This window comes from Topomyia yanbarensis, chromosome 3, assembly GCF_030247195.1.
Source record: "Topomyia yanbarensis strain Yona2022 chromosome 3, ASM3024719v1, whole genome shotgun sequence".
Classification (NCBI taxonomy): Eukaryota; Metazoa; Arthropoda; class Insecta; order Diptera; family Culicidae; genus Topomyia; species Topomyia yanbarensis.
The window spans coordinates 407,699,799-407,723,656 of record NC_080672.1 but is presented as its reverse complement, the minus strand read 5'-3'; the positions used below and the strand labels follow the sequence as shown (position 1 = coordinate 407,723,656).

General features: G+C 40.2%; 1 protein-coding gene and 1 long non-coding RNA gene across 3 annotated transcripts in view; one reads left to right on the top strand and one right to left on the bottom strand.

Annotated features, from left to right (window-relative positions):
- Positions 1-23,858, bottom strand: part of LOC131691912 (uncharacterized) — a 460,379-nt gene that overhangs the window by 117,942 nt on the left and 318,579 nt on the right. The gene's annotated exons all lie outside the window — the stretch shown is intronic.
- LOC131691913 (uncharacterized) lies at positions 21,682-22,515 on the top strand. The gene is made up of 3 exons (XR_009305879.1): positions 21,682-21,956; positions 22,023-22,087; positions 22,142-22,515. It is a non-coding gene; the product is annotated as an uncharacterized LOC131691913 (long non-coding RNA).

Sequence of the window (23,858 nt, the reverse complement as noted above, 5' to 3'; positions counted from 1 at the left end):
AACCGCTTACGATGAGGCGTTCACTTTTGGTGAGTTTTAGTGCTTAGTCGCCTTTAAAACTTCTACTTTTTTAAATAATTCATTGAAAATATCACTAAATCGGAACAAAATGGTTCATTTAATAAAAACTGTGCAATTAAAATACAAAATGTACATAACAGCGCTGTGACAAGTAATTTTGAATATGCTGAAGATTTCGAAACGACAAAAAAAGATTTTTTCGAGTCATTTGTATTGCCTTTATCCTAGTGATATGAAAAACTAAGACAATGTCAATTGGTCGTAAATCCCCTAATTTTTTGGAAATCACTGATATTCAGATTGAAAATTTCCAAATTAAAGGACATTGTATGTATATAAAAAGCATAGTTTGTACCTGCAAGCTAACACAACATGCCATTTCAAATGTCCTATCGGAATAAGAAAACTTTTGATTGATTTTTGCCTTTCTCATATAGAAAGGTTATGCAATCACTCTGAAAAACGTCAACCTAATCCCGGCCCGGAGGGCCGAGTGTCATATCCCATTCGATTCAGTTCGTCGAGATCGGAAAAAGTCTGTATGTGTGTGTGTATGTGTGTGTATGTGTGTGTGTATGTATGTGCGTATGTGTCAAATAATGTCACTCATTTTTCTCAGAGATGGCTAGACCGATTTGCCCAAACTTAGTCTCAAATGAAAGGTGCAACCTTCCCATCGGCTACTATTGAATTTTGGATTGATCGGAATTCTGGTTCCGGAATTACGGGTTTCAGAGTGCGGCCACACAGAAATTTCTCATATAAACTATACTGCCCATAAAAGCATAAGAGTCCCATATTGAAAAACAGCAAGATGAGAAAAAACACTATTGAAGATTTACACTCTCATTAAGCCTTATGGATGAGACAACCATGTTTTGGTATTTTTTCGGTATTTTCATAACAAACCTGGTAATCTTATTTGTTCATTGTGATTCAGTGGTGATACAGAATACAATCCAACAGATAACTCATTTTCGTCAAAAATCCATATGGGACTCTTATGCTTTTATGGGCAGTATAGGAAAAATTAAAAATAGAATTTTTATTTTTGATGCTAAATGTGTTCAAGGTGCATGAAACGTCGAGATTTGATGCAAACTCGAAAAAAAATTGACGACAATTCACTTTTTTGGATTTTGGCACATTTTTGCCTTTCTCATATAGAAAGGTTATGCAATCACTCTGAAAAACGTCAACCTAATCCCGGCCAAATTTTTTTTTCGACTCGCATAAGGTTTCTGGATTTTAACAGGGGCGTAGTTGATGGTTTACGGAGAGGGGTTACACCCCCGCTCTACTGTTCACTCCCCTCCTTTAAAAATCTCCTTAAATCACCCCTCAGACCACCACCCCATCCAGCCCTCATACCCCTACCTTTCAACCCCATCATCTTTAAACCACCACTATATCACAAAGCATACCAATTTAAGCTGGGGAGTCGTTCGTTCATGGGACTTTCGCCCTCCTCACATACCCACCCCCGCATGACAAAATGAGTTAGCAAGCAGATAACATTGATCTAATGCTGATTAGGCTAATGGAGTATGATATTTTTTTGTTTCAAGTGTTTCACCGTCGACAAGTAGCTCATCAAGTTCGTGGCTGGCATGCCATTGTGTATAAGTGCAAAGTGTACTAAGAATGTAATGGACATTTCCACAATTATGTTGAACATAAAAAGCCTCCGTGCCATAGTTTAGAGAAATGAGAAAGGCACAATTGCACCGCTAGGTGGATTAAAACAGGTTTTATATTTTGCAAAAAGATAATTTTACCGCCATTTTGTTATATGAGCCTTATACGGACACCCTTTACAATATTAAATGCACGGGCCGTCAAATAGAATGAATTTCGTTCAAAGGTGTCTTTTGTTCTGCTATGGTGCTTCAAATTAGTTCTACCTTCTTTTTCCAATTCAATCCGCCGAATATTTGTTGAACGGTGATGCCCTATTTTTGAATTTGCTCGAAATGAACCGTTATAAATAGTGCAACGTTTTTCCGATCCTAAGCAAAAAAACAACTCCGCCCCGAGGATAATATTATTCGAAACAACAAGTTGCGCGTGCAGCAGTTGAAATAATAGTTTTTGCAGCAAATATACTTACTCAATCAAATGTAACCAAGCTGAAAGTTCCCGTTACACGTTTCCATAGAGGCGCGAATATGGCTCACACCCGAGCACCCAGAGCTCGAGGGAGGCAGCACACAATTGTGCCGGAGTCGGACCCCGATCGGCAAAAGTTTGCTAATTAAAATTTTCCATTAAATGCACTTGCAGCGGAATAGTTTCTGTGCCCGCCCGGGTACTGTTAGATCAGAGGTCGGAGGTTGGAGATGTTTGTCGCGTTCCGGAGGTGACTTAGTTAGGTTCACGGTACGCACACACACACAAACACACACACTTCATCATGACCATGGGAAATAGAAATACATTCACTAATTATGTCAACTTTTAGCCTGTAAATTACGCCAACAGAGCGAGAGACAGGCAGACCCTTTTCACATCGAACAGATGGACATGCAGTAGTTGGATAGTTGAAATTTTCTGTTTTGAAATCGTTATTCGAACAAGGAACTTGCATTGTGGTGGCATTGGGCGTACATTTTGAAGCGTATAGTAAATGTTTCAATAAGCTACAGTTTCTATAGCAATCGGGATGGTGATGGAATATTCGATGGTGGTGAGCTGCATCGCCTAGTTGTTTGATCTAACTATGACAGCAGTAGCTTTTAGTATACGTTGTGGGGTAATTAGGAAAATTGCCAATGTGTACATTGATTTCGGTGCTGTGGATATATCAAAGAAATACTAATTCTGGTTTGGTAAATCAGGCGAAATTTAAACTCGGTCTCATCGGTCTTCTAACTGTATACTTACATCAATGTTCATGGATCAAATGTTATTTGTACGTTCAGTTGTATTTTCGAATGTTTTTTACGTGTTCACTCAATGTTTTACGTTTACAGAATTTGGTCAATGAATTTCTCGAGTTGTGCAGCTGTAAAAAGAATCTCAAAAAAGCAGATCTTTTGAGATTCACAACTCGAAAAATTTATTGTTAATTTCTGCAGTTCCTCATAATCATCGACGTTTCCAATAATCTGGAGCATTTTGATATTATCACAGAGAACAGACGTCCATCTTCAGCATTCAACTTGTGTAAAATCTCTAACGGTCTCGAAGGTAGTTGGAATATTTAAACCAGGTGCGCTACTGTCGTCATGTTTTTTTGTGGCTGAGTTCGACAGAATTGACAACGGTTATTCCTCTACCCAGTCAAACTAGTCCGGAACCGATTTGGACTTCCAGCATGAATTCCAGCTCAAATGCATCAACCGATAGAGTCGGAATCGGTTGTTTTCTTTGAGCAAGATTCCATACTGAATCCATTCAGGATTTCGAACCGGTTCCGGAATGGATTTGACGGATAGTTGGGATAGGTTGGTGTGGCGGCGCTAGTGTTTATCGTATATTAATTCAAATGTTTACACACGTTTTTTAAATATTTTTATTCAATCATGGATGTGTTCTCTGTGATATTATCGTATAATAAGTATGTACCTAGAGGAAGTAGGTGGGAGACGTCATTAGTAAACAATGAAAATAACAAAGGACCTAGAATGCTACCTTATGGTACTCCTGATTTTTTGCTGAACCTACCAAAGATAGATGTACTCAGTTTAACGGCCATCCTACGGTCACGTATATATGAGCTCAATCAACGGGCTAGAATCGCATAGAGGCTTCGAAAATTTGGCAATAAGCATATCGTGACCAACTCGATCAACTGGAGCTTTCTGGTCGGTATATACTATGTCTATTTGGCGGCTTTGGTCCATTGTACGCAAGCATAATGCTATTTTTTCTAAAGATTTGGAAATAATTGACGCAGAAATATTCAGCCGTGACAAATATCTCGAAAGTTTGTCCAAATAAGCTCAGAATTGTGATATTCAGTTTAAAGCAAGGCAATGACATTACTAGAGACAAAACTGTAATGAAGGACTATCGCGTCTACATGCCCACTGACAACGTTGAGATCGACGGGGCGGTCACCGATTCTAGTTTGCGAAGAGTAAATCTACTAAAACACGAGATTAGTTGTTTCATGCACCGCTTGCTCCAACGAACAAACGGGTCCAAATTGAGTAGTCCTTTAAACTCGTGTTGGGTGACCTTTGGAGAGGCTGTTTTACGTTCAATTAAGTCTTCTTCGAGAAGGACCGTCTGCCTGTACTGCTGTTTGTACTGCGCTTCATGCGTTGTACTAAATACAAGGAAATGTAGCCGATATAGCAATAAAGCTCGGTGTGACAGTTGGGCAGATATTTAATCATGGGGATGACTCTTGTATTGGGAATGCTGAAAAATATGCCTATTGTGGGGAGAGTTCACATGATCTATTACCATGCACACCAGCCCGAGCAATTTGAAGCGTTCCATTAAAAGATGGTCAAAGCACTATTTTACAGAAATGCTAATAAGAGCAAAAACACTCACCGCAACAAAACAATATGATCTCGTGGCACAGAAAGGACGTGATTCTGACCCATGTGGGGATATTTTTAGCTTCTCTTTAAATCTGTAGTTAGGTACATGCCTGTAGCCAGGATTTTGTGTCGAGAGGGGCTCAAAAAATTATTGTATGAATGAATTAATTCTGATAACTAATTTTCTGTACAAGGAAGGTAGTACATCCATGAATTATTGATTTTAAATTTGATTTTTATTATTTATTTATAAGTTTTAATTTACTCTAGTTACAACAATGAATATTCAAGAGAAAGTATTTAACGGTTAGACGAATATCTCTGCTGTTGCTAGAAAATGCAAGATGTTCTAAACTACACGTTTATAAGTTGTAGTTGTCTAGAGAATGTTCGAGCAAAGAGAATACCGAAATTTGGGTTAAATCTTCCGATTTGGCAGACGATTCGTACATGCGGAGAAACAGTTCAGCCAGCTTCTATTTCCTTAATCTGATGTCGTGCAACTATTACCAGTTCTATGGGATCACGGAAATTTTTTATGAGAAATGAATAGTTTGTCATGCGTTTGGTGTGCCAAGTGCTTATGGATGGAACCAGCGTGCTGCGAATGGCTGTACTTCAAAATCTATTGCTCCGATATGTCTGAAATTTCGCACATTTTCAAATGTATGTACTTTCCGAACATGCGATATTTTTTTTTCGATTTTTGGACTCCAATTTTGTATATAACTCGTATATATAAATGGTGTCAGATCTTATATCTGAGCATTGATTTTCTCATCGTCCACATATATGAGGATCTTGAATATATCGTTGTCACCACTAGCCTTAAATTGCTATGGAAGATAAATGGTGTTGTCTGCCGTTTAGTCAAAACATTGTTGTTGAACGTTATCACGATTGGATGCCTGTCATGGTAGAACTCGATACAGGCGACATCCGTAAGCCTAACCTCCATTTTCACCGTTAGCAATTGTTTTACATCACGTATGTACGACAAATTGCACCATGTTATGACATATAGGGGAGAGTGAGTAAGTTAGACCGTTAAGTAACAAATTTTAACTGAAGAAAAAAAAATCAAAGAATTAGTTTGGGGGATAAAGAAATGTTTGAAAATTACTTTCATGAGGACAGAAGGGAGGTAAATTTGGGCATTTTATGAATGGTCCCATAGCCGAGTGCCGTTTTGCTGACTTCCATTTGGCCAAATATTAATGACTTAAGTATGTTATTCCGTTAGACATTGCCAAATATCTCACATAAAAGTTCGGGAAGTTAGGCCAAAAATTGTGTAATGGAACATGATGGAAACAACCATAATATGCAACAGTTGAGGTTTGTTTAAAGTTCTTTCGATTCACTTTTTTGAATCGAGAAATCCAGTAATCCAAATCACCTTCAAGCTTTTGTAGAATTTTGGTTCTACAAAAGTAAAACTGAAGAAGTCCGCAATCTCCTTAAAAAATTGAATTATATTACAATGGATAAACATTTCTTTAAAACATTCTGCTGATAAACTCGAATTGAATAAATGTCACCAATCAATAAGTCCATCTCCCTCCTTCTCTCTCTCTCTCTTTCAGAAAACTGCGAGCTCTTGAAGGATATGGAAAATATTGCTCATTTTTTCTGTAGATAGATATAAAAAATGTAAAAATAGAACAGCTCATGTTAAAAGGAAGGAAAATATACACTGAAAGCTTAGAGCAATAACCACAAATACAAGAACAAATGAACAGTATTCAAGATTGAACAATTCAAGACGAACAAATGAATCTCGATCCTAACTGGGTCGATCTCAATTACGGTTCAGTCAAATAGAATGTAAATATTTCGACCAAAACCGCATTCGGCCAAAACGACATACAGTTAAAAAGGCATTCGACCGAAATGGCATTCGGCCACAACGGCATTCGGCCCAAACGGCATCCGGTCCAAAGGGAATTCGACCAAAACGACATTAGTATAAAGCGGAATTAGACCAAACCGTATTCATCAAAACGGATTCGGCAAAACAATAATCAGCCAAACGGCATTCGGTCAAACGACCCATTCCGCCGAACGACTCGCTCGGCTAAACGATCGATTCGGTCAATCGCCCCATTCGGTCAAACGACCGATTAGGTCAAACGATCCATTCGGTCAAACAACACATTCGGCTAAACGACAAATTCAGTCGAACTGCCCATTCGGCCAAACGACCCATTCGACTAAATTCGTCTCTTGAATGACCCATTCGGCTCAAATTACCCATTGAATGACCCATTCGGCTAAATGACCCATTCGGCTAAATGACCCATTCGGCTAAATGACCCATTCGGCTAAATGACCCATTCGGCTAAATGACCCATTCGGCTAAATGACCCATTCGGCTAAATGACCCATTCGGCTAAATGACCCATTCGGCTAAATGACCCATTCGGCTAAATGACCCATTCGGCTAAACGACCCATTCGGCTAAATGACCCATTCGGCTAAATGACCCATTCGGCTAAATGACCCATTCGGCTAAATGACCCATTCGGCTAAATGACCCATTCGGCTAAATGACCCATTCGGCTAAATGACCCATTCGGCTAAATGACCCATTCGGCTAAATGACCCATTCGGCTAAATGACCCATTCGGCTAAATGACCCATTCGGCTAAATGACCCATTCGGCTAAATGACCCATTCGGCTAAATGACCCATTCGGCTAAATGACCCATTCGGCTAAATGACCCATTCGGCTAAATGACCCATTCAGCTAAATGACCCATTCGGCTAAATGACCCATTCGGCTAAATGACCCATTCGGCTAAATGACCCATTCGGCTAAATGACCCATTCGACTAATTGACCAATTCGGCTCAATGACCCATTCGGCTCAATGACCCATTCGGCTCAATGACCCATTCAGCTCAATAACCCATTCGGCTCAATGACCCATTCGGCTCAATGACCCATTCGGCTAAATGACCCATTCGGCTAAATGACCCATTCGGCTAAATGACCCATTCGGCTAAATGACCCATTCGGCTAAATGACCCATTCGGCTAAATGACCCATTCGGCTAAATGACCCATTCGGCTAAATGACCCATTCGGCTAAATGACCCATTCGGCTAAATGACCCATTCGGCTAAATGACCCATTCGGCTAAATGACCCATTCGGCTAAATGACCCATTCGGCTAAATGACCCATTCGGCTAAATGACCCATTCGGCTAAATGACCCATTCGGCTAAATGACCCATTCGGCTAAATGACCCATTCGGCTAAATGACCCATTCGGCTAAATGACCCATTCGGCTAAATGACCCATTCGGCTAAATGACCCATTCGGCTAAATGACCCATTCGGCTAAATGACCCATTCGGCTAAATGACCCATTCGGCTAAATGACCCATTCGGCTAAATGACCCATTCGGCTAAATGACCCATTCGGCTAAATGACCCATTCGGCTAAATGACCCATTCGGCTAAATGACCCATTCGGCTAAATGACCCATTCGGCTAAATGACCCATTCGGCTGAATGACCCATTCGGCTAAATGACCCATTCGGCTAAATGACCCATTCGGCTAAATGACCCATTCGGCTAAATGACCCATTCGGCTAAATGACCCATTCGGCTAAATGACCCATTCGGGTAAATGACCCTTTCGGCTAAATGACCCATTCGGCTAAATGACCCATTCGGCTAAATGACCCATTCGGCTAAATGACTCATTCGGCTAAATGACCCATTCGGCTAAATGACCCATTCGGCTAAATGACCCATTCGGCTAAATGACCCATTCGGCTAAATGACCCACTCGGCTAAATGACCCATTCGGCTAAATGACCCATTCGGCTAAATGACCCATTCGGCTAAATGACCCATTCGGCTAAATGACCCATTCGGCTAAATGACCCATTCGGCTAAATGACCCATTCGGCTAAATGACCCATTCGGCTAAATGACCCATTCGGCTAAATGACCCATTCGGCTAAATGAACCCATTCGGCTAAATGACCCATTCGGCTAAATGACCCATTCGGCTAAATGACCCATTCGGCTAAATGACCCATTCGGCTAAATGACCCATTCGGCTAAATGACCCATTCGGCTAAATGACCCATTCGGCTAAATGACCCATTCGGCTAAATGACCCATTCGGCTAAATGACCCATTCGGCTAAATGACCCATTCGGCTAAATGACTCATTCGGCTAAATGACCCATTCGGCTAAATGACCCATTCGGCTAAATGACCCATTCGGCTAAATGACCCATTCGGCTAAATGACCTATTCGGCTAAATGACCCATTCGGCTAAATGACCCATTCGGCTAAATGACCCATTCGGCTAAATGACCCATTCGGCTAAATGACCCATTCGGCTAAATGACCCATTCGGCTAAATTACCCATTCGGCTAAACGACCCATTCGGCTAAATGACCCGCCAGCTTGTTTGAGCGAGATAAAGAGATCAAGTTACCTTTATAACCACAAAACATATCAGATAGTTCGAAATATACTACTGCACAGAAATAATGTTTTACACTTTACTAATAAATTGGTGTTCGCGTTAATTTACTTGTTCAATCAAATCGCGTGTTTCATTGCATGTGCTCGAGAATTCCGGGTCTTACGCGCGAACGCAGCTAAACGACCCATTCGGTTAAACGACTCATTCGGCCAAACGTCCCATTCGACCAAATGGCTTACACGACCAAACGACCAATTCGGACAAACGACACATTCAGTTAAAGAACTTATTTGGCCAAACGACCAATCCGGCCAAACGACCCATTTGGACAAACGTCCCAATCGGCTACACGACCAAACTCGGTTAAACGACCCATTCGGCCAAACCACTAATACGGCCAATAATTTGGCTAATCATTTAGCTAAAAACGGCATTCGGCCCAAAAAGGGCTTTCAGCCCAAAAATCGTGCGCCAAAAATGGAATTCGGCCAAAACGGCATTCTGCCTAAAACGGTATTAGGCCAAAAAAGGCATTCAGCGAAAAATGGAATTCGGCCAAAGTAGCGTGTCGAAAAACGGCATTCGGCCAAAACAGTATTCAGTTAAAAACGGTATTCGGTCAAAAACGGTATTCGGCCAAAAAACATCATTAGGCCAAAAACGACATTCGGTCAAAAAAGGCATTCGACCTTTATCGACATTCGGCCAAAAACGGCATTCGACCTAAATCGACATTCGACAAATTCGGGATTCGGTTAAACTCTTTTGTTCAATCGGCCCTTTTCGGTCAAGTGGAAGTCGGTTAAATTGCGTTTAGTCAGCTTTCGGCCAAGCCACTGGTCGTGTGTGTCAGTTAACCTTCTAATTCCCACAGGCCTGCAGTGGCATTAAAAAATCGCAGAATGAAAGTGAGCATGTGTTCCCCACGTGCGATTCTTACCCCTGGAAAACCAAAGATTCTGAACACAGCTAATACGTGAATGATTGATTTGAGAGTATTTTATTTTGGAAATTATCTTGAATGTATTAATGAATTTATGAATAAATGGAACTGATATATTTTCTGTGTCTATTTACAGAGAAAGGGGTGATAACCAGGGATGTAATCTGAAACGGGATCTCTGGTTCCGTGCAAACTTATATTCATCTCTAATCCAGTGCGGGCGTTTTGATGAATTCATGCGAAAAACACACGCACACATACAGACAAAGAGGAGGTCCCATTTAATTTAATAGCAAGCGGAATTTATATAATTAAGTTGAACAGAGCTGTGGTATACACGTGCAGCTAGTCAGCAGGAAAACCGGAACCCCGCCTGCCGGATTCGCTCATTTCGAAATCCATTACAGACGAAACGAAACGGTTTGTGCGACGACGATTTTCAATTATTTATTAATCGCGCCACCAGATTTCAATATAAATATTTATATTAATAACCAGGAATAATTGCAAGCTTCGCCAATGTGAGAGTGAAATTTCGGTTCCATACATGAAGTGGTAGCCATCATCCGCATCACCATCCTTAATTTAAAATGCACAGAAGTTGAAAAATGCAGTGCGGAAATAGCTGCGTGTAGGCTCCATCCCACCAACCTCCCTCCCACGTAGCACCCAGTGCAGAAAACCAGGACCAGAGAGTACGTACCGTGCAGAAGTGCAACGTGGACCTCATCAGTGAGCCCTGAAACCCTTGAAAGTTTTATTTATTTAACACGTCCCAACATTGACATTGGCTCGTGCCTTGCCAGCAGCGCCAGCGTGGCTCAACTTTTACGCTCTAACGAACAGATGAAGGTGAAAATATGCCAGCGAAAATTTCAACCATTCAAGTTTTGACTTATTTAGCACGAAGCCCCCCCGTAGCTAGGCACCGCACCCCGCAACACTCACCCCTACCGAGCTGTCAGCTGGAAGCAATACCTTGACGGGCGGACGTTTTTGAGCTTCAGCTACGGCTTCAGCTTCGGCTTCGGTGGCACTGGAAGTTGTAATTTGATGCACGGACGGCGATTAAATAGGAAGGTTGTTGCTCCAAATGTGGCGAGGTGTTTGGGGTGTAAGCACTTGAAATGGTGCGATGATTGCTTGGTTCGCTTTGAAATCCGAACCGCAAACAAGTTGTATACCCGTATGCTGGCGGAAATAAGTGCGATGTGGTTCGAGCGGTTGGCACTTTGAAGTCAATTCGACAGTGTAATCAGGTGCTAGCTTAGCTGGAGCGTCTAGTGAGTGGTTTCAGCGTGCAATTGGTGTGATGTCTAATAATCAAATTGTGAGAGGATTTTTTTCCGGCTGACAGGTACCCGTAATCGCTATAGAAATTTAGATCGTGTTGCATGATGTGCCCATTGATTGAACATCCGCTTTTCAATTTTATCTGGGAGTACTTTCTAACTGGAACGTAATCAGTAAGATCGTAAATCCAAAAAAGGTGACTGCTTGTGCTGATATTAAAACGACTAATAGCAGGTGATGTCCCATTAGTACAAGACTTAACGTAGATGTATGCAGTCAAGTCGACTGCCAATTACTGATGAGGTGGAATAAAAATGTTAATCCCGCGATTTGCGTGAAATGGTTTCAATCAATATCCTTCATAGTGCAAATAACAAACTGAAATGAGTCTTTAAAGAGAAAGAATTTTATTTGTCACATTATTTCCAACGAACTCCAAACCAATATTTAAACAGGAGGCAGGTTTCTCTCTTCTCTCCCAGAAGAAAAACTGTTCCGTTTTCGATCGTTTTGGGAATTGCAAAAAGTCCGCGATCCAAACCACTCCTTAGAGGTGCAAATTAAATCCCGGTTTCCAACAACCGCCGAAAGCTTCCTGCTCGCAAAAATATTACAACCCATAATGCGCTGTACGAACAAATACCTCTCGGGACAGCTAGGAGAAGGTAGATTACAAACGGCCACCGGCGGCGAAGGAACAAGTTTTTTTCTTCTCCGTTCAAACTGCGCTTTCTTGACTCAAGCACTCTCAGTCGGGTGGTTTGGTGTGTGTGAAAGTTAGACAAAGTGGTTGTCTCGTGGGGGAAAAGGTGGGTAGCAAAAAGAACCCAAACTTCCACCAGAAGCTACCTGAAGGCGCGACTCCCGCAGCATGGACCGACTTCCTTCTTTAAAACGTAAAGCGCACACACGAAGTAAAATCAGCGAAGCGCAAGTTTGAGCATGAACATTCTTAAAATATTTATTTAATAATTCAGGCCATATTAAAAGCTTCCTTACTTCCTTGCTGAGACTTTATTAAAGGGGGCCTACCGGTGAACGACAACTGGCGGGCATTGTTATCTTGGAATGGGGAAACAGGTCTCCGATTCTGGAGTACTCAGCTTGTAATTAAAGCCAGTGTTGCCAGGGCCAAAAAAGAAATTTGGGGTAACTGTATTAGTACTATAAAATTTTGTTGATACGCTGAAACCTCCGTTTACGAACTCTTTTTTACGTAATATTCTTTTTTACATAACTTATTTTAAGAACTAAATTCGAAATAACGAACTGTTTTTTTAAGAACCAAGTTCGTTAAAAAAAAGTTTGAGTACGAACAGTACCGTGTGAGATTGTACACAATTTAAACTGTTCTTAGCTAACTTTATTAGTCAATTATCAGAAAAAGTTGGATATTTTCCAAATGGGTCTGACGAGTAGATGGCGGAAATTAATATTTTAGGCCAATTTGAAATCCAAGATTGCTACTTCCATTTTAGAAAACTCTTTATAACCTTAACAATGGAGGGGTTTTCCGGAAAGGGATTGACTAGAATTTGAGAATTTTGGGATACTGAAGATTTTTCTGGTAATTTTTACTGAATTTATTGTTTCCATTGTCGATATTTCATATATTTTTACATACAAATTTAAAAATTCTTGTGAGTGAACCAGAAGTATCTGAAAAAGTTTGTATTTGGAGTGGGGCTTCTGGAATCAACTACCATTCGATTAAGCGGTGTTTCGAAATAAGTCAAGTGCCGGTCTAATGGGTATGGGTATTATCAGAATGGGATAGACGAGTGATGACGGAAATCGATGTCGGAAACCATTTTAAAATCCAAGATGGCGACTTTCGGTTTAGCAAACCTTCTATGACCGCAACAATTTGGGTATTTTTGGAAAGGGATTGACGTCTCACATCGATTTCCGTCATCTACTTGCCATGCCCGCTCCAAAAATACCCATATTGTTAAGGTTTTGAAAAGTTTTGCTCAACCGGAAGTCACCATCTTGGATTTCAAAATGACGTCGCTCATCGATTTTTGCAATCTACTTGTCAAGTCCATTCCAAAAATATCCAGAACATTACGCTTGCCTTCTTCAGGAACACAAATGGTGTCTCCGATCCGATGCTAACTTGGTCCTGGTACTGAGTTAGTGTCTGATGAGAAGAAGTCGAAACGGAAATCCATAACCACTTTTACATTAGATCTGCTACGATCGTATTGTAACAAAGGTTGAAAAAAATCGATCAAATGAAAATCAATCGACTCTCACTACCGATATTTTTTCTGCTTTGATTTTTTCCAAATTATAGAAACTAATCGACTAATCGACTACTAGGATGCCTAGAAAATTTGTTTATAGTCAATCCCTTTAATATTGGTTGTTGCTAGAACGATACAGAAGTCAAAATCTGTTTGTGTTTATCTCGTGCATTTTGATTTGTTATACTTTTTGAGTATATTGTTCGGTTTTTGGGTACAAAAACTACAAAACACCGAAATCTGACTTTACCTTATTTTTACGAAGCTTCGTAAAGTGTTTATTTTTTATAAAACAAATAATCTCAGATTTGAGCAAGAGTAATAAATCACAAGCGATTTCTTATTTTCCTTTAGATTCCCGAGCAAACGAAAAACCCATAATACACCCATGCTCATGGGGTTTGACATGGGTGTTTGAAATGGTTTCAACCCATGAAAACACCATCACCATGGTCCGGTAGATCCCATATAAAATACCATATGTTAGTGTATTTATGGGTTATCGAGACCATTTTATGGTGTCTTGATGGTTGAGAATTTTGGCACGGACCATGTTTAAGGTCTTTTCAAGGGGCTATGTGGTGTTTGAACCCATGAGTATTTGCTCGGGTTGGGATGTGTCAAATTTAGTTTCAAGAGTTTGTTTATTTTAAATACATTTTTTTTGTGAAACTAGTTGGGAATTATTTCAAATTATTTTAAGCCAAAATTCGCAACATGTTTTTAGTATACAATATTCCAACGTGTTAAAATGGATGGAACTTTTTGTACATTGATAAAGCACTTAAATAAAACCATTTTAGCAGTTTTAAAAGATTTCAGAATCTTTTATTCTAGTTGTACACAAATTATACGAATTTTAATTACTCGAATTTTACAGTACATTGAAATACTTTGTAAAATACCAATTAACATCCATTTAACAATGAGTATTTTTCCAGAATTAGTTTAAACAAACATTTGAATGAAAAACATTGACATCAATTACTTAATGTGGGTGAACATACAGGTTATCAAAGTCACCCCGGAATACGAAAACTGTCTTGAACTTGAAATCATTTTTGGAAAAATAGCTGTAAGTGGACAATTTTAGGTAAAACCATCCAATCTTATTCTCCATACATCAGTACATGGTTTAAAAATATTAAACTTGAAAAAAATGTGTTGCGTCTAAAAATATGTAATGATTACTTCGAAAAGTGATCAATGTCACCCCGGTTTACGGTATGTTACATCGGTTAAAAGCACTCAAAATGCGCTTGTAGACATTCCTATGTATATTTTCCAGCATGAGCTTGTATATATAGCTTGAGGTGTAAGGATTAATATTGCCGAAGACTGCAAATTGATCCGATTTTGCAGTAAAAAGATATTAACATATAAATTTATGTGTTGTCTCTCTTTCTCGCACATGCTCAGAATAGGAATTTAAAAAAAACGATTGTTCTTCAAAGTTAAATAACTTTGTCGGGGAATATCGAATCAATATGCAATCTTCAACAAAGCTGTTCGTTATAAAGACCATAAGTTTTGAGGTATTCAGAGTTACCGTGGAAGTTTTTATTGGATTTAGTAGACCTGTGCGCCGCCGCGCCACGCCGCCGCCGCCGGTAAATTTTAACAAACGCCGACGCCGAAAGGTAGACCGGCGGCGCGCCGCCGACGCCTTTTTCTCACGCCGACAATTCGCGAACTCCAAAATGGTTGACTCATAATTTTATTCACAAATCTAGGAACATTGTCTATGGTCCGAATATACGACGTTAACTGATTAATGATTTATCACATATTGATTTTTATTTGATATTAGTGGTTGTGAATTAGATCACCAAATTAACAAAGTCTTGATATTTTCTCGAAAATCATTACACGACACTCGGAATTCATTCTTGCTTCGTCAACTGGTTATGATTGCGAGCATATAAGTTACAATTCACCATTTGTGCTCGTGTCCACAAATTCAAAAAAAAAAAACACTTCCACTTTCAAGATATAGTTAATGAAATTTACGATTATATTTGCCTGATCTTAATCTTTGCACGTAATCAATTTCACTGGAACGCAGTGTATTATTCATCGATTTTTTTAACCGATTCATCATTCCTAATATGCTAGACGCAATTCACCAGTCGAGCTCGTGAAACTGTTCATGATATAGTTAATGAAGTAATTAATTTTCCACATAATCTTGATAGGGGCCATGCATAAATGACAAAAGATTTGCATGCCGATGTAATTTGCTGCATTAGTTAGTTAATGTTGCTAACAAGTAAACTTAGTTTGGTAGCTGAATTAAATTTTCTTTTCGGAGTCAACCAAACAGAAATTAGTAATTTATGCTTGTTAGAATCATTGGCAGCTGTAGGATTGTGACCTGAGAGAACTTCTCTTAATTCTCCCCTTGACATATAAAATTCAAAACAAAACTATCAACACTATATTTGTCGTGAAATGGGTTTATTTTGTATGCAATTTGCTGTTATGATGAAAATGTTGATAAAAGTCGTCCAACATTTTGAAAGAACATGGATTTGAAATAATTGTAAAACATATGTATTTGTTTTTTATCCTCCGGCCGCGTTGCACAGGATGAGGGGGGGGGGGGTGGTAGGTGAATGCTACGTTATTTACTAGGGGGAGGTTAGAATTTTGTGACCAAATGCTACGAGGGGGGAGGGAGTGGTCAAAAATCGTCGAAAAAAAAGCTACGTCATTTGTGTACGGCCCCATATAGTTACAAGGAACTCAGACTATTATTCACAGATTATTCGCTCTGCTCTTTGGTTTTGAAATTTCTATGTGAGCTATTGTGTACAACTGCTAGCAACCAGTCTCATAGGCGCGAGCATTAGATACAAGGAAACTACTAGGACCTGTAACCCTGTTATTCTTTTGTTAAGATTTGGTGTAATGCTCGGAATTAAATGAAACAGCGGTGAGCACCAAAAAATCATTACCTAGCCACAATTCATGTCCGTGATATAATTAAGAAAACTATAAGACACGTGACTCTGTGTAAAAAAATCGACGGTAACCTCAAGACTAAAATATCACGATAACACGACGAGAATTTACGAAAATCGTTGCACATCGTTCTTGACTTTTTTAGTCAATAAAGTTAATACAAATCAATGTATCATCAAGTTATGAGCTAGAATCATAAAAATATCAAACCTTATCATCAACCTTATCATCGCGGCGATTTTGTACTTACAAGAAGTAAAAGTAAACGTCAGCGTGGAAAATAAAGTAATGTGTCTACCTTGAAATGCGTCCTTATACGATCATTAAAAGTGACATTTCTGAGCAGTAATGCCATTAATTAGGCAATCCATGAGACGTTACTGATCAGCTGATTATTTCTTGTTTACTTATTCTGACGTTACTCCGAGGGGTGCGACGTCCGACAATATCGTTGATTCGATCCAACATCAAACGAATCGGACTAACAAAGTTGTTTGTCGGACGAGTTTTTCTGTTCGCAGGAGAAGACTTGTTGACAGAACCCACCGCTGAATTGTCAAACAAACGTCTAATGGATTGCCTAATAACGCCTCGTATTAGGGTACCTGATATCTGTGGGATTCTAAAAGAGCGACGGTAAAGAAGACTAAATAGAAACAAAAAACAATGAAACGACAACAAGAATTAATTTCCTCAAACAAAACAAAAACTGTTGTACCGTTGCTTAATTTTCCAACTATAGAACAATAAATAATTATTATGGGTCATTGAAATACAGTCGTTACTCTGTATTCTTCAAATTTGTCAATTGCAATCATTATTTCATGCGAAGTCATAGTATGCGACATCGACAATTTTTATACTTCGTTCTTCAAATTTTACAACTGTAAAAACAGTTCCACCTTTCATTTATTATCTTGCATTTGGCAAGCAGGGTTGGCACTATTGGAGCTTCAGTTGAAAAAATTGATATGGTTGCGAGAATTACGTTTTGTGCAATGTTCCATTTGATATGTCGCCAGTACATCGTGCGCAATGATTTTTTTTAGAATTTTCTTTAAGCTGTAACGTCTGTTTATATGTGCTTTTTTTAGTTACATAGGCGTCAATATTCGTCACGCCGACACACGCCGGCGCGCCGCCGCCGATAGGGTTCAACAGCGTGACGCCGCCAACGGCCAAATATGTCGCTTACGCCGCCGCCGATAAAAAATGCATCGGCGCACACCTCTAAATTTAAGTTTTTATTTTCGAGTATCCATATATATTACTATAGAAACTTGAAACCTCTTGTGGGTGAACTAGAGCTATCGGAAAAAAACTTATGTTTAGCATATGATCTGTGTATCCAATTCCCATCTGAATTAGCAGTGTTCCGAAAAAAAGTCAAAATTGTTGCCGGGCTAATATTTATACATTAATCGATTGATTTATGGAGCAATTTTTTTTGAGATTCATTGGAAATGTGTCATTGTGTTGAAATATTTCCAATGTATTTCACCTCTACCCACTATTTAAAATAATAGAAATGTCTTGTATAGTGCAAAATTTGTTCGTGAGAACGAAACTAGATCTTTTATGTTGTCCACAGTGAAAGTAATTCAAACATATTACCAAGAGCAGGATTAACATATTCACAGATTTTCTGTAATATCACAGATTTTTTCACAATTTTTGATCACAGGTTCTTTTTTACAAATGCAGATTTTTGGCATTTTGATGAAAATTTCACAGATTTTTACAGATTTTTGAAAATATTGTGATTTTTTACAAATTTTTTGGAAATTTATCACAGATTTTTTTCCTGTTTTAGTCATCACAGATGGTAAAAAAATTTTTTTAACCGAAACACAGATTTCAATGTGGCATCCCTGATTACCAAGAGTCAATTCACGAAAAACCAAATTTTTAATATAACTTTCGTTTTCGTTTTTACTGACATATCTTCAAGATGATTTTTAATGTTGCTCGGGCAGTCCTACTGAATCAATTGCAAAGAAGACCACCGACCAAGCGATCGTCACTGCCCCAAATTCAAAAAGGAAATGTAAATAATTCGGATCAAGGTTGAACAGAACCTGCCATTCCCAGAGGCCAGAAAGCGAATTCAAGAGTCCAGTAGAAGCTACGCCCAGTTTACCTCGCAAAAAACAACTCCGATACCAAAACTGAAACAATCAACGCTACTGATAGCAGGAATATAACGGATGATCGGGTTACCAAGTTGCTAGAAGAGATGAACAAATAAACCCAGGAAATTGCTACACACGAACAACTAGTCAACAAAATGAAAACCTACATCAAGGGAAATCTAGCAGGTACTTCAACCAAGCGCTCGATAAACCAAACAGCTACAACACACTCATATTACCCCAGTAAAACCAACTAGTCAGAGCATCCCCACTACAAACCCGAAACGTCCTCGCACCGACACTGAATCGAAAACCGCAGAGACAGAATCCCTTAGCGGGCAAACGATCCTCCTAGCAAACACTAAGCACAAGCTAAACAACCAAACACCAAAGGCAACCGATGTCGAAACAGAAAGAATGGACATCTCGTGTGAGACCTCCAATATCCCAATAGATATATCCGATGATGAAACCTCAAACACAAAGCGAACACAACTCGATTCAACCCTTAATAGACTCAACTTCAACGAATAATTCTAGTAAGGCAACACAAACGTTAACAATATCATGTACAACTTCAGCCAGCGACTTGGGGTTGGGGAAAATGTAGTACCCACCCCACTTCATCCAGGGGAAGCGCAGTTGAGTAAAAGATCTGTCCGGGACGTCTTACCTCAACCCGTTGCCAGTGATCTCCCCAATGCGGCTGTTATCCGATCAGAAGGGCATAACTGATTTATAACACCTGGAGTTATTTATTTCAAAAATATTTTGAAACAAAACCTGTTATAAATCCGACTCAACGTTTCAATCTGTTCAACATCGATTGCAGTAGGTAGGACCATTTTCCGATCCTAATTGACTAATTGATGCCAGGATGAACCTAGACGACAAAGGCGATGGATTTACGATCGAGCAAACTGGAAACTATTTGAGAATACAATCAGCAGCATTATTCGCCCAGACCTAACTTTCACAGTGGAGCAGATCACACGTGGAATTATAGCGGCTGTTGAAGCAAGCATACCCAGAACCGGTGGTAACCCTGGCCTAAAACAGTCGCATGGTGGTCTGCTGAAATGGAACAAGCAGTAAAAGCCCGAAGAAAATGGTTACGGGCTTTTCGCCGAATCGAGGATGGCGACCCTAGGAAAGAGAGTACTCTGCAACGCTTCCAAGAAGCTCGCTCAGCGTGTCGCAAGGTTATTCGAGAATCTAAACAGAGAAGCTGGGAAGAATTAGTTCAAAGTATCAACCCTAGTACACCCACCACGCAAGTGTGGAGTCGCATCAACCAACTGCAAGGAGGCGAACGAAGTAACATGATTACCTTGAACCTATCGAATGGCATGACCAGCAATGAACCGGAAATAGCCGAGGAATTTGCTAACGAGTACAGAAGTAAATCAGCTGACACTAACTACACTGAAAAGTTTCGCAAACAAAAATACGATATTCAAGAACAAGTTTACCCGAAATACCGAACCTATTTAAGCACTTTATCGCATATTTCACAATGGACGAACTGACATGGGCCGTATCCCGCCGAGGCGGATTGTCTAACGGGAACGACAATATTGGGTACCCGCTACTACCTTTCACGGCAAAAATAGTATTGCTGGATCTGTACATTAAAATATGGGAAAGTGGTGGCTTTCCGCCTCAGTGGAAAGAGGGTATAGTAATTCCGATACCCAAGCCTAACAGCGATCGTAGTAAACCAGACGGCTATCGTCCAATAACTCTGCTTAGTTGTCTTGGAATACTATTCTAACGTATGGTAAACCGCCGATTAATAACCGAACTCCAGGCCACAGGACGGCTGGACAATCGACAGCACGCATTCATAGCCGGTAGAGGCGTCGATTCTCATTTTGCATGCTTGGAATCATACCTGAACAAAAACATAGCTAAGGCCTATGACACGACATGACGCCCTGCCATCCTCCGAACCCTTCAAAAATGGAAAATCTCCGGTCGTATGATGAACATTCTTTCTAGTTTTCTCAACGAGAGAACGGTTCGTGTAGCCGCAAATGGAGAATTATCCGGTCGCAAAGTGGCCGAAAATGGTGTACCTCAGAGATCGACACTATCAGTAACATTGTTTTTAGTAGCCATGCAACCCATCTTCGAGATAATACCAGCCGAAGCTCTGACCCTGCTATACGCTGACGATGTGTTGTTGATCGCCAAAGGAACCAACTCCAGCCAAGTGCGCCAGATCCTAAGAAAATCTGTTCTATCAGTCTCAAAATGGACCAAAAGCGTAGTCTTTGTCGTTGCCTCGGAGAAATCTAAATTTATGCACATATGCAGCATAAAACATCGAAAACGTGGGCGAACCATCAAGCTGAATCGGAAACCGATTCCATATGCCAGGAAAATGAGAATTCTAGGAATTACAGTGGACTCCAGGCTGAACTTATGAATGTCTTCTTGACTGTCGAGCTTCTATTATGAGGAGTTTTTTGGCTAATCAGTCATAAATTAGACAGCGAAAACAACAATATTGCTTTTACTTCCAGCAATATTGTTGTTTTCGCTGTCTAATTTATGACTGATTAGCCGAAAAACTCCAGACTGAACTTTCTCCAACATTTTGCTAGCATCCGGAAAAGCTGTTCTAGTCGCATCAACATTCTTTGAGTCCTGGGGCATCGATTGAAGAGAAGTAGTCGAGCAATACTTCTGAACGTAGGCTCAGCACTTGTTATTTTAAAGCTGCTGTTCGGAATCGAACTAATCAGGTTCAACATCGAGGCGATGCAACGATCCTTAGCTGCTATCTACAATGAGGTTGTACGACAGGCATCCGGAGCCTTTAGAACAAGCCCGATTACTACAATAATGGCAGAAGCTGGTCGTCTACCTTTCCGACTAGTACTGATCTAACGGCTTTCGCAACTCGTGGTACGTCTAATAGAGAAATTCATCAACATTATAAAACTTTCTGTGGTCAAACGAGCAGATGAGCTATTCCTCAAAACTGGACTGGACCAGTCGACTGCAGCCGACTTAGACTGATCAATAGAGAATGGCCCGCTTCAGCACCCCATGTCGACTACAAACTCAACAAAACCATTAAAGCAGGTACTCATAAACAGGTAGTAATCCCAATTGTTACGAAACCACAGGGCAGATTCGTTCAACAGACAGATGAGTTCAGTTCAGTACCACCCGGTGCTGTCAATACGAGCAAACATAAATGTCAGTTGCGCAAACGTCAGAACATATCCTCGTGTGCTGTACTGTCAGATGGAGCATAGACACAACGTGATCAGTCCGTAAGTTGCTCGTCATTGCACTGTTTCAATATTAAAATCAGTTAGCAGTCGTAGTTAAACCTTTATTAAAGTTGCTTAAATTCTAGTTAATTATAGTGAATTTGTAACAGAACGAGGTAATTATAAATTAATAAGAATTCCCTAAAACTGTACTGTGAACTGTTATATCTTACCTATTGTAGAAACTAAAGCTAATAGTACGGCTAATTGACTAGTTCAGGCTAATTATCACAGATTTGCAAGAAGGGTAAGTTCTCTTCAATAGAATCCAGCTTAAACCTAATGAATTTATAAAATCTAGGACACTACGAACACAGATAAAAAAGGAGTTTGTTTCGGATAAACTCGGAAGAAGAAAACGAAAATGTAAGCATAACCTATATTATAAACCAAATGAAACTTAATATAATATATTACAGCTTTGAAGCTGCGTGTAAGCTGCTATCAGGACGTGTATTCTTCCCAATCCGAACAATTTTCAAAGATTTTCTGGAGAACACAGTTCTTGGAAGAAGGAGATGGATTTGACGAAACATTGTGCCAAGTGTGATCGACCGGACTCGGCGGATAATTTAGTCGGATGCGACTCCTGTGAGACGTGGATGCACTTTGGGTGTGCGGGAGTGACGGATTCCATCGCCGAGGTTAATCGCAGTTGGAAATGCGAGCAGTGCAGGGAGGAAGATTCAATGCTGCAGTCGGTCAGTCGTATGTCTTCTAGCAAGCACTCGTCGAGAATAGACCTCAATCTAAGGATGATCGAGGAAGAGAAGGCCATGAGAATGCGAAGAATTCTGGAAGAAGAAGCAGCTCAAGCTGCAACCAGGAAAAAGCTAGCGGATGAGGAGGAGAAGTTTCTAAAGAAGAAGTATAAACTTCTCGCAGATGAGGAAAATTCAGAGGATGGAGCCAGTAGGACATCAAGACTGAGCAGTCGAGCTAGTGTAGATAAGGTACGGTCGTGGCTTGGAAAGTAGGAAGTCGACACAGCACGTCGAGTGAAAGTAGTGTCATCCAGTAGCACCTTGCCGAGAGCCGTAGTTACAGAAACAGTTCAGCAGTCTATAACCCCAGCTCTCATCACCTCCAGCCCGAAGGCGTCAAACGTTCCTGCTCTTGCAACCTCGAGCCCTGTGTCAACTTCTACACCAAGTTCGGTAAAGTGCTCCGTAGCAATGAGTACACCTGAAGGTCCAGTTCCAGTAAGATCAAAAGGTGACTTCGTATCCCACACCGAAATTATTTTAGACGTTCCCGGGAGACCTCTGGTAAGTTCGTCATTGGTGACTAGATGCAACTCCTACGTCGGAGTCAATAAACTTGTTGCGATAAATAACAACAGTGGATCGCGGAAGATCAACAATAGTGCTCCGCCTTCGGTTATCGACCTTCCCCCTTTATCGGGTCGTAACCAAGTACCAGAGGCAATAGTAAACAGCATCCCCTCCATACTCATGAGTAGGGCATCGGAATGTGGTGATAACATTGTCATATATTCCTCTAGTAGTAGGCCAGTGTTTCACGATAGCATAGTAGGTAAAAGCGTACCACAAGTATCCTCCCTCAACTATGGGTATACGCCTATATCTAACTATAATCCCACATTCTCGACAACAACCTCAGTGCTGAATCAACTGCACACTACAAATATTCCGACACATAACAGTATCGTCGCCCCTCCGTACGTTGCAACTAACCCATCAATGTCATTTCTCACTGGTAGTCAGGGTTACCCGGTTGGAGGGTGTTCAGTTACTTTCCAACATCCGAGTTTATCAGTGCCTTTAGTACACTCCCGACCAATGTTAAGTTCCATTTGTCAACCAACGTGGATCAATAGCAATATCGCCAGTACCACCGTGAGTGGAATGCAATCGTTAAATATAAATCATATCCCGGTTTCAACGCAGAGAGAAGGAACGTATTTTAATAATGGGGGTGTGTTAGTAAGTACGAATGCGTTGGTACCACCTGTGTCTAGTAGTACTGCACCTCAGTTCGTGATTCCGGGTACCCAA